We start from the raw sequence: 12,950 nt of genomic DNA, 5'->3' as shown, positions 1-12,950 counted from the left end.
GTAGGTTGCAGCTTCAAATTGTTGATTGTATTCTTTGGTATGCAGAAGGTTTTTAACTTGATGTGATCCCATTTTTCCATTTTTGCTTTGGTTGCCTGTGCTTGTGAGATATTGCTCAATAAATTTTTGCCCAGATCAATGTCCTTGAGGTTTTCCCCAAAGTTTCCTTGTAGCAGTTTTAGGGTTTGAAATCTTGGATTTCAGTTTTTAATTAATTTTGATTTGATTTTTGTATATGGTGAGAGATAGGGGTCTAGTTTTATTCTTAAGCATATGGATATCCAGCTTTTTCAGCACCATTTCTTGAAAAGACTGTCTTTTCCCTAGGGTACTTTCTTAGAACTTTTGTCACAAATAGGTTTTCTGCAGGTGTGTGGATTTATTTCTGTGTTTTCTATTCTGATCCATTTGTCTGTGTGTCTGTTTCCATGCCAGTACCTTGCTGTTTTGGTTACTATACCTTCATAGTATAATTTGAAATCAGGCAATGTAATTCCTCCAATTTTGTTCTTTTTGCTTAGGATAGCTTTGTCTAGTTTCTCTTTTGTGGTTCCATGTAAATTTAGAATTTTTTCTATTTCTGTGAAGAATGTCATTGGTATATTGATAGGGATTGCATTGAATTTATAGATTTCTTTGGGTATCACGGACATTTTAACAATACTGATTTATTTCCACTTCATGAACATGAAATATCTTTTCATCTTTCAGTTCTCTTCTGTGTTTTATGGTTTTCATTATGGAGATCTTTACTTCTTTGGTTAGGTTAACTCCTAGGTATTTAATTTTATGTGTGGCTATTATAAATAAATTTTTTAAAAAATTTACATTCCACATTGTACACTGTTGGCATATAGACATGCTACTGATTTTTGTATGTTGATACTGGCATATTGATTTTGTATCCTGAAACTTCTTTTATCAGTTCTAATAGTTTTCTTGTAGAATCTTTAGGTTTTTACAAATATAAGATTATATTATCTGTAAACAAGGATAATTTGACTTCTTCCTTTCCAATTTGGATGTCATTTATATCTTTATCTTGTCTAATTGCTCTAGCTAGGACTTCCAGTACTATGTTGAATAACAGCGGTGAAACTGGGCATCCTTGCGGTGTTCCAGATCTTAGAGAAAAGGGTTTCAGGTTTGTTCCATTCAGTAAATACTAGCTGTGGGTCTGTCACATGTGACTTTTATTAGGCTAATGTATGTTTCTTCTATACCCAGTTTTTTGGAGGTTTTTATCGTGAAAGGATGTTGAATTTTATCCAGTGCTTTTTCAGCATCAATTGAAAGGATTATTTGGTTTTTATCATTTGTTCTCTCGATATGATATATCACATTGATTGATTTGCATATGTTAAATCATTTTTACATCACAGGGATAAATCCCACTTGATCATAATGAGTAATCTTTCCAATGCATTGTCAAATTCAGTTTGCTAGTATTTTGTTGAAATTTTTGTATCAATATTCATCAGAGATATTGGCCTGCAGTTTTTTTTTAATGTGTCCTTGTCTGCCTTGACTATCAGGATAATACAGGCCTCATAGAATGAGTTTGGAAGTATTACTTCCTCTTCTATTTTTTTGGAGTAGTTTGAGTAGGATTGGTCTTAGTTGTTCTTTAAATGTTTGGTAGAATTCAACAGTGAAGCCATCATGTCCCGGGCTTCCCTTTAGTGAGAGAATGTTTACTGCAGCTTTGATCTTGTTACTTGTTATTGATCTGTTCAGGTTTTATATTTCTTCATGGTTCAATCTTGGTAAGTTGTATGCATCTAGGAATTTTTCCATTTCTTCTAGATTTTCCAATATGTTGGTGTGTAGTTGCTCATTGTAGAAACTAATGATTCTTTGAATTTCTGTGGTATCAGTTGCAATGTCACCATTTTCATTTCTGACTTTATCTATTTGGATCTTCTCTGTTTTTCTTAGTCTGGTGAAAGGTTTGTCAATTTTGTTTAACTATTTTACAAACCAACTTTTCATTTTGTTGACACTTTGTATTGTTCTGTTTCAACTTTATTTATTTATGCTCTATTCTTTAATATTTATTTTCTTCTACTAATTTTGGGTTTGGTTTGCTCTTGCTTTTTTAATTCTTTAAGATGTGTGATTCTTTATTTGAAGATTTTCATCTTATGTGATGTATGCACTTACATCTGTAAACTTCCTTGTTAGTGCTGCTTTTGCTGTATTCCATTGGTTGTGGTATGCTCTGTTTTATTATCATTTGTTTCAATAATTTTTTCAATTTTTTCCTTAATTTCTTCATTGACCCACTGGTCATTCTGGAGTATATTATTTAATTTTCATGTATTTTTATAGTTTCCAAAAATGCCTCTTGGCATTAATTTCTAGTTTTATTCCATATTTTTTATTTTATTCCAAGAATATGCTTGATATTATTTCCATGTTTGTAATGTTTTAAGACTTCTTTTGTGACTTAACGTAGTGTCTATGTTTGAGAATGATCCATGTGCTGAGGAAAAGAATGTGTATTCTGCAGCTCTTGGATGAAATGATCTGTTAATATTTATTAGATTTATTTGGTCTATGGTGCAGATTAAGTCTACAGTTTCTTTGTTGATTTTCTGTCTGAAAGATCTGTCCAATGCTGAAAGTGGTGTGTTGAAATCTTCAGCTATTTTTGTACTGGGGCCTACCTCTCTCTTTAGCTTTAATAATATTTGCTTTATATATCTGGGTGCTCCAGTGTTGGGTACATAGATGTTTCAAATTGTTATATCCTCTTGCTGAATTGACCTCTTTATCATTATATAGTGATCTTCTTCGTCTCTTATAGTTTTTGTCTTGAAATCTATTTTATCTGATATAAGTATAGCAACTTCTGCCCTTTTTTGGTTTCTATTTGCATGAGATAACTTTTTCCATCTCTTTATTTTCAGTCTATGTGTTTCTTTATATGTGAAGTGTGTTTCTCATAAGTAACAGATAAATGGGTCTCCTTTCTTCATCCAGCCAGTCTACGTCTCTTGATTGGAGTTTATAGTACATTTACGTTCTACGTTATTATTGATAGGTAAGGACTTACTCCTGCTATTTTGTTATTTGTTTTGGGGATGTTTTGTGGTCTTCTCTTCCTTCTCTCTTTATTCCTGTCTTTCTCTACTAAAGGTAATTCTCTCTTTTGGTATGATTTAGTTTCTTTCTTCTTGTTTTTTGTGTATCCATTGTATGCTTTTCCATTTGTGGTTACCATGAGGCTGGCAAATATCTTATAGCCTTTTGTTTTAACCTGATATAACCTGATAACAAATAAACAATATTTGCATAAACAAACAAAAAACTAATTTAAAAAACTCTCCTTAACTTCGTCCTCCTGCTTTTTAACATTTGGCTGTTTCTGTTTATATTTTATTGTACTTACTATGTTTCCAAAATTTGTTGTAGTTATTATATTTGATTGGTTCATCATTTAGTTTTTTATTTAAAATAAGGATAGTTTACACACTACAGTTATGGCGTTATAATATTCTGTGTTTTTCTGTGTTCGTACTATTACCAGTAAGTTTTGTATATTCACGTGATCATTTCTTGCTCATTAATGTTCTCTTTTATGATTGAAGTATTTCCTTTAGCATTTCCTGTAGGATGGGTCTGGTACTAATGAAATCTCTTAACCTTTATTTGTCTGTGAAGTCTTTATCCTTCACGTTTGAAAGATATTTTCACCAGATACACTATTCTAGGGTAAAAGTTTTTCCTTCAGCACTTTAAATATTTCATGTCACTCTCTCCTGGCCTGTAAAGTTTCCACTGAAAAGTCTTCTGCCAGAAATATTGGAGCTCCATTGTATGTTATTTGTTCATTTTCTTTTGCTGCTTTTATAATTCTTTATTTTATACCTTTGGGAGTTTGATTATTAAATGCCTTGAATTAATTTCATTTGGGTTAAATCTGCTTGGTGTTATATAATCTTCATGTACTTAGATATTGATATCTTTCTCTAGATTTGGAAAGTTTTCTGTTATTATCCCTTTGAATACACTTCCTACCCCTATCTTTTCCTCTATCTCCTTTTTAGAGGCCAATGACTCTTAGATTTGCCCTTTTGAAACTATTTTTTAGATTCTATAGGCATGCTTTATTACTTTTATATGTTTTTATTTTGTCTCCTCTGACTGTGTATTTTCAAATAGCCTGTCTTCAAGCTCACTAATTCTTTCTTCTGCTTGATTTATTCTGCTGTGAAATGGCTCTGATGCATTCTTCCGTATGCTAATTGCATTTTTCTGGTCCACAATTTCTGCCTGATTCTTTTTAATTATTTCAATCTCTTTGTTAAATTTATCTGATAGGATTCTGAAATTCTTCTATCTGTTATCTTGAATTCTTTGAGTTTCCTAAACACAGCTATGTTGACTTCTGTGTCCAAAAGGTCACATAACTCTGTTTCTCCAGGATTGGTCTCTCATGCCTTATTTATTTCATTTGTTGAAGTAATGTTTTCCATGATGGTGATCATGCTAGTAGATGTTCTTCGGTGTCTGCACATTGAATAATTAATTAGATATTTATTGTTGTCTTCACTGGCTGGGCTTCTTTATAGTCATCCTTCTTTGTAAGGTTTTCCAGATTTTGAATGAACTTGGATGTTGTTATCTAAGCTGTATCTGCTTTAGGGGCCACCCCAAGCTCAGTAACACTATGGTTCTTGCAGTCTCATAGAGGTACTATTTTCATGGCCTTGATCAAGATCTGTGAATATTCTCTGGATTACCAGGCAGACTCTTGTTCTCTTCTTTTACTTTATCCCAAACATACAGAGTCGCTCTCTCTCTCTCTCTCTCTTTCTCCACCTAAATCTGGGGATAGAGTTACACAAGCAACCATGAGGATATGACTGTTATGATTGCACTGGGTTAGACCTGAGGCAATCACAGCAATGGGTCTCTTCCAAAGCCTGTTATAGCCACTACCTAGCTACTGACTATGTTTGCTCAAAGGCCTAGCCTTTTTTTTTCAGGGTGACAAGGACCCCCAGGCCCTGGTTGGCTCCAGAAATACCATCCAGGAGCCAGGTACTAGAGTCAAAACCCTTAAAAGTCTGTTTGATATTCTATTGTATTGTGGCTAAGTGGCACTGAAACCACAAGATGTAATTGTTTCCACACTTTCTCCTTCTTTCTAAAGGCAGAGGAACCTCCCCCAATAGCCACTGCCATGCCTGGCCATGAGGAGTACTTTCAGACTACCACCAGTGTTCCCTTAAAGTCCAAGGTCTCTTAAGTCATCTTGTGTTAAATGCTGCATGGACTGGGACTCATCCTTTGGAATAGGTCTGGCCCAGCACAGGTCCAGAAATGCTAAGGGTGAAGTTTTGGAATCAGGAACCCCAAGAAGCCACTTGGTGCTCTACCCCACTGTGGCAGTGTTGATACCTAAAATCAGCAAGTCTCAGAGGCTCAGAGAGGCCTTTCATGTAGTACCCGAGTATCACTGATGATTATTCAGGGCCCAAGGACTCTTCAATCAGCAGGTGATGGATGCCAGAAAATCTGGGTCATTTCTTTCAAGGCAGTAGATGCCTTTCTAACCTAGGGTGTGTCTAGAAATATGGTCTTGGAGATAGCCCTGGAACAAGGGCCTCAGAACTCTGACTGGTGCCTTATTCTGCTGTAGCCAAGCTGGTATTCAGCATGCAAGACAAAGCCCTCCCCATTATTACTTCTCTTCTCCTCAAACAGAAGGAAGGTACATTAGTTGGTTCTTGTATTACTATAAAGAAATACCAGACACTTGGTGATTTATTTTTTACCATCTCACACCAGTTAGAATTGCAATCATTAAAAAGTCAGGAAACAACAGGTGCTGGAGAGGATGTGGAGAAATAGGAACACTTTTACATTGTTGGTGGGACTGTAAACCAGTTCAACCATTGTGGAAGTCAGTGTGGCGATTCCTCAGGGATCTAGAACTAGAAATACCATTTGACCCAGCCATCCCATTACTGGGTATATACCCAAAGGATTATAAATCATGCTGCTATAAAGACACATGCACACGTATGTTTATTGCAGCACTATTCACAATAGCAAAGACTTGGAACCAACCCAAATGTCCAACAATGATAGACTGGATTAAGAAAATGTGGCACATATACACCATGGAATACTATGCAGCCATAAAAACTGATGAGTTCATGTCCTTTGTAGGGACATGGATGAAGCTGGAAACCATCATTCTCAGCAAACTATCACAAGGACAAAAAACAAAACACCACGTGTTCTCACTCATAGAGGGGAATTGAACAATGAGAACACATGGACATAGGAAGGGGAACATCACACACCAGGGCCTGTTGTGGGGTGGGGGGAAGAGGGAGGGATAGCATTAGGAGATATACCTAATGTTAAATAATGAGTTAATGGGTGCAGCACACCAACATGGCACATGTATACGTATGTAACTAACCCGCATGTTGTGCACATGTACCCTAAAACTTAAAGTATAATAAAATAAATAAATAAATAAGAGGAAAAAAGTTTTAATTGGCTTATGTTTCCATAGGCTATACAGATGGCATGGCAGGATCTGCTTCCGGGGAGTCATTAGGGAGCTATTACTCATGGTGTAAAGCAAAGTGAAAGCAGGTGTCTTACATGGCAGGAGCAGGACCAAGTAAGAGAGAGGAGGAAGGTGTCACACACTTTTAAACAACTAGATATAGTGAAAACTCCATCATGAAAACAGCATTATGGGGATGGTGCTAAACCGTGAGAAAATGCCCCCATGCTCCCATCCCCTCCCACCAGGCCCCACCTCCAACACTGAAAATTACAAATCAGTGTGAAATTTGGATGGGGACACAGATCCAAACCATATCAAAAGGAGTCTCTTTGGGAGCAGTGAGCTGTGCCATCTGGGATTAGGGGAGGGCTGATGCCAGCATTCCCTGGCTGACCCAGCTGATGTCTCTGTATGTCACATGCCCACCCAGTCCACTATCTCTGGGCCTAGTTCAACTCTAGGACTCGCCTAAGAGTTACAGTTCTTATGGCCTAGACTGCCTTTCAAGTTTACTTAGAGACACAGAATGCTGTATCTCTTCATGGCAAGGTTTGTAGGCACTCAATTTCTGACGCTGAGTTCGGGGATTCCCCTCTGGCTAGGGCTAGTGTAAATTCTCCCTTTGTGAGAGGGTGTCATATGAGTTTGGTCCGGTTTTTCTTTCTGCTATAACACTACATCACTGAATTCAATGTCTCATAATTTTTGTGTTCTTCTTCCCCCAGCGTCCAGAGAATCTCTCTGCATCACACCATGGCTATGGGGTGAGGCAGGGGTGGCATTGGCAATTCTAGACAGTATTTTTTATGTCTTCAGTGCCTCTTTCAGTGATATGAAGTTAACACTAGGTACTATAAGTGATCACCTGACTTTTTGCTCTTATAAAGGTTTTGTTTTCTTTTGTTTGAACCTGTGTAAATAGTTTTTTAACTTGGTGTCCTTGCAGAGGGTATGAATGTCAGAGCTTTCTATTCTGCCCTCTGCTCTGCCTCCTAATTCATTTTCAGAATTTATTCACTGATTCCTACTCTGCATACCAACTTGGCTCCATTCAATAGCTCTACTAGGCATAGTAGTAACACACTATACTTTAAACTATTCATTAAAATACCGAGTATTTAAAGATTAAAATTATACAAAGTGTCTTATTTGATCAATATGGAATGAAAACAGAAGCCAACTACAGAAGAATAATTGGAAAACTCATAAATATATAAAAGTTAAACAACATATTTATGCAGCAAATGTATCAAGAAAAAAATTAAAAGAGAGATTAGGTAACACTTTGAGACTATTGAAAATAAAGATGTAACACAATGAAACATGGGATATGACAAAAGCAGTGCCAAAAAGAAAATTCACAACTGTAAACACATTAAAAAAGAAGAATGCTCTCAAATAATAATTCAACTTAGACGAAAAAGTAAAAATTATAAACTAAACTCAAAATTAGTAGAATAAATAGCAATAATAACAATTGGAGCAGGAATAGAGAGACATTTTAAAAAGAATAGAGAAAGTCAGCAAAATCGAAAGTTGATTCTTTTAAATAATCAACACAATTGACAAAATGTTAGCTAGACTGACTAAGAGAAAAAGAGAATATTCAAATAACTAAAATTATACATAAACAGGGACTGTTACTACCAAGCTTAGAGACATAAAAACAAGATTATAAGATAGTATTATAAATAATTATACATTAACAAATAGGATAACTCATAAGATATTGACAAGTTCTTAGAATCCAACAACCTACCAGCACTTAGTTTCAAAGAAATAAGAAATATAAACAGGCAGAGACTGATAAAACCATCTAGAATCAGACAGCTTCACTGGTAAATTTCACTAAACTTTAAAAAATAATTAACATAAAATATTTTTAAACTCTTAAGAAGTTGAAGATGATGGAAATTTTCCAATTCATTACATGAGATCAGAATTACCCCAGTTTCAAAACTAAACAGACACTATAAGAAAAGAAAATTGATCAAGTGAGATTTATCCCTGAGATGTAAGGATGGCTCACCATGTGCACATCAATCAATGTGACGTATCATATCAAGTGGGATTTATCCCTGGGATGTAAGGATGGCTCACCATGTGCATATCAATCAATGTGATGTATCATATCAACAGAATGAAGGATAAAAAAATATGATTTTTTCAATTGATATTGAAAAAGCATTCAATAAAATTCAGCACCTCTTTAGGATAAAAGCCCTCAAAATACTGGGGATAGAAGGAACATACATCAACATAATAAAAGCCATATATGACAGGCTCACAGCTATTATCGTATACTGAATGGGGAAAATTTGAAAGCCTTTTCCCTAAGATCGAAAACACAAGGATGGCCACTTTCACCACTGTTATTCAACATAATACTGGAAGTCCCAGCTAGAACAATCAGACAAGAGAAAGAGATAACAGGCATCCAAATGGAAAAGAAGGAAGCCAAATTATCCTTGTTTGCAGATAATACGATCTTATATTTAGAAAAACCTAAAGATTCCACACACAAAAAAACTATTAGAATTGATAAATTCAGTAAAGTTGCAGGATCCAAAATCAAATTCTAAAGATCACTAGCATTTCTATATGCAAATAGTGAACAATTTGATAAATAAATTTTTTAAAGTAATCCTATTTAAAATAGGCACAAATAAAATTAAATACCTAGGAATTAACCAAACAAGTAAAAGAACTATATAATGAAAACTATAAAACACTGATGAAAGAAATTAAAGAGGATACCAAAAAATGGAAAGATATTTTGTGTTCATGGATTGGAAGAATCAATATTGTTTAAATGTCCATACAAACTAGTGCAATCCACAGATTCAACCCAATCTTTTTCAAAATACCAATGACATTCTTCACAGAAGTAAGAAAAAAATAACTATCTTAAAATTTATATGGAACCACAAAAGACCCTGAATACCCAAAGCTATCCTAAGGAAAAAACAAACAAACAAACAAAAAATGTAAGAATAACATTACCTAACTTCAAATTACACTACAGGGCTATAGTAAACAAAACAGCATGGTACTGGCATAAAAACAGACACATAGACCAATGAAACAGCATAGACAACCCGGAAACAAATCCACACACCTACAGTGAACTCATTTGTGACAAAGTTGCCAACAACATAAACTGTGGTAATACAGTCTCATCAATGAATGGTGCTGGGAAAACATTTACTCTTAAATAATTATAAAGCTTGATAAGACTTAGTGCTGCTCTTAATACAGACTCTATGCAATTTTCATGACAAAGAAAATATTTGAATATTCTTTAGTTATTGGTGCCTTTTGTGTCTTACCTTACTAAAAATATCACCACTCAAATTCCTCTTGCCCTAAATTTTCTTTGTATCTAGACTTAATGTCTCCCTCTGTTTCTTTCTTTCTCTGAAGAAAAAAATTATCTTCTCTTACCATGGCTAACAGCCATAAATCTCTAACCTCACTCACTTTTAAACTCATTCATTCATATTTTCATTCATTCAGCAAGCATTTATGAGACTCTACCATGTACCAGGCACTATAATACATATTGAATATAAAACATTGAGCATAAGGATACAGTCATTGCCCTCTTTTTTATATAAAAATATGTTTGAATATCTTCAGACTCTTCTTCTGCCGACAGGCTGTAATACCAACTTCCTAACTTTTCAATAAAGCTTTTCATAATATAACTTCTGTATACTTTTCAATCCTCTATTTGTGCTACCTTATTTCTCACTACCTATACGCTAACTACATTAAAATTCTTACCTTTTCTTGACACTAAACAGCATTAGGTGATGCTACTTAAGATTCTATAGGAATAAGTTATATGACTATCTGAGGAGGACAGCCAAACAGATTTCCAGTTGAGATTGTGTCATCTGGTGGCCAATGTTCATCAAGTGTATCCTTTTATCATTTCTTGTTTCACTAGAGATTGAAATGGAAGTCCAAGATCTTGCAAAATGATGTTTTGGGCATACAGAAATTTAATAACTTACTCTGTGTGTGTGTGTGTGTGTGTGTGTTTGAATTCTGCAATAGTGAAATAAGTTGAAAAGTTGTGCTATCTTTATCATGTGTAAAACAGAGTTACTCTTTCAGAAATAAAATATGTATTGTCTAGGGGTCAGAAAATATACACATGTATGATGAAAGGTAGATATATTGATACAGGTGTGGAGAGCTTTAAATAGCCTAAAATCAGGTAATGATAAACAATGTTATAATGGTACTTATTTAAGAAAGTAAAATAAAGTGAATGAGACATTTGTGTGTTTAATACATAAATATGGTCACCCATAAATCTATATTTTAGGCCACATACTTCTACTTCTCCTAGAAAAAAAACAATGTGGACACCTTGTCCAGGATACTGGGGATTGACTTACCCTACCTAACCTACTTTAAAGCCATGCACAACATCCAGGGGCCTTAACACAGGCTTATCCCACCCACTGCCACCACTGACAAACCTGTGCATGTTTCCTGGGGCTTAGTGATTGACTCGTCCCACCTACAACTGCTGGCACTCCTTAAAGCCTCTGAGAGATTGAGGATGTGCCCACTCTACCCACTGCTGCTTCCTGTGCATGCTATCTGGGAAAGTGCTTTCTCCATTAACTGACCTCACTCACTCAACCACCACCAGTTCATGTGCTCATCTTTCAAGGGCAAAATGACAAGCTCACCTTGACTGAAACCACCTTCACTGTGTATCTCAGTAAGGCCTAGAGGTCAGCCCACCATGTCTGCTAGTGTCTGTATGTGCCACTAAGAGGCTTGAAGGTTGGCCTGGCACTACTACTATGACCACTTATGCCATTCACAAAAGCCAAGCCCAAAGGGTTGACATACTTGGAACACCGCCATCACTACTGTTGTCTGAGAACTGGCCAAACTGGTGGCCTCATACTCACCTAAACCTTCACACAGCCTCCACTAATAAGCAAGCGTAACCTAAGCTACTCAGAACTCTTAGACACCAGAGATGTTGATCACACAGGAAGACATCATAGAGAGACTACATTACTATACCCACCTAGAATCAAAGCCAAAGCACCTTACCCAAACAACACTTCAGATACATCTATAGAAAAGTGTTATCCTCTACAAAAGCAAATTCACAAAAATTGAAGAAGCAACTATTGCACCATATGTACAGATATCAAGGTAAAGACACAAGAAATATGAAAAATCAAAGAAACATGTCACATTAAAGGAAACACAATAATTATCTAGTAACAGATGTCAAAGAAAAAAATCATAAATTCCCTTAAAAGCATTCAAAATAATGATATTGAAGGAACGCAGTGACATACAAAGATGTCCATACAAAAAAATCAGGGAAACAACTTATGATCTGAATGAATTTTTAAAAATATATACACAGATATTATTATAAAACACAGACAGAAATCTTAAAACTCAGCAATTCCACTAATGAAATAAAAAATGCAGGTAAGAGCTTAAATAATGGACTAAATAAAGCAAAAGAAAGAATTTCTGAATGTGAAGACAAGTTCTTTGAAATAACCCAGACAGAAAATAAATAAATAAATAATTAAATAAGAAAGCATACATGGCATATGGGATATCAAAAAGCAACAAAAATTTAAATTTTTTATGGTTCCAGAAGAGATAAGAAAAATCATCTTGCAAGAGTTAGAGACATCCAGATACAAAAAAATTGAAGATTATTAATTGGATTCAACCCAAAAAGTCGTCTTCAAGGCACATTATAACCTAATTGTGAAAAATCAAAGACAAAGAAAAAACTTAAAAACAACAAAAGTAAAATATCAAGTTACATAGAAGGAAACGCCAATCAGACTAACAAATTTTTCTCAGCAGAAATTGTATAGGCCAAAAGAGAATGAGATGATAGATTAGAAGTGCTGAAAGAAAACACAAAAACTGTCAACCTAAAATACTACACCCTGCAAATCTTATTATTTAAAAAATGAAGAAGAATTAAAGTCTTTCCCAGATAAGGAAAACAGGGAATTCATTACCACTTGACTGACCCTGTAAGAAATACTTAAGGGAGTCATATAACTGAAAATCAAAGTATAATATATAGCATAATGAAATTATGCAAAACTATAAAATTCATTAGTAGAGCACATTCACAATTTAAAAAGAGAAAGAAGTCAAACATTATCAATAAATAGCACAAAATTGTAAATGTAAACAATAAAAGGGAATTAAGGAACAAAGGACAAGCAAAATAATCAATCAGAAAATAATTAAGAAAATGACAGAAGTTCTCACTTATCAATAATAATCTTGAATGTAAACAGTTTGAATTTCCCAATTAAAATATATTGACTGACTGGATTAAACAAACATGATCCACCTTTATGCTGCCTACAGGAAATTTACTTTATTTGCC

The sequence above is a fragment of the Pan paniscus genome, chromosome X (genome assembly GCF_029289425.2).
Source record: "Pan paniscus chromosome X, NHGRI_mPanPan1-v2.0_pri, whole genome shotgun sequence".
NCBI classification, from domain to species: Eukaryota; Metazoa; Chordata; class Mammalia; order Primates; family Hominidae; genus Pan; species Pan paniscus.
The sequence above is the reverse complement of the archived record's forward strand: the minus strand, read 5'-3'. Positions refer to the sequence as shown.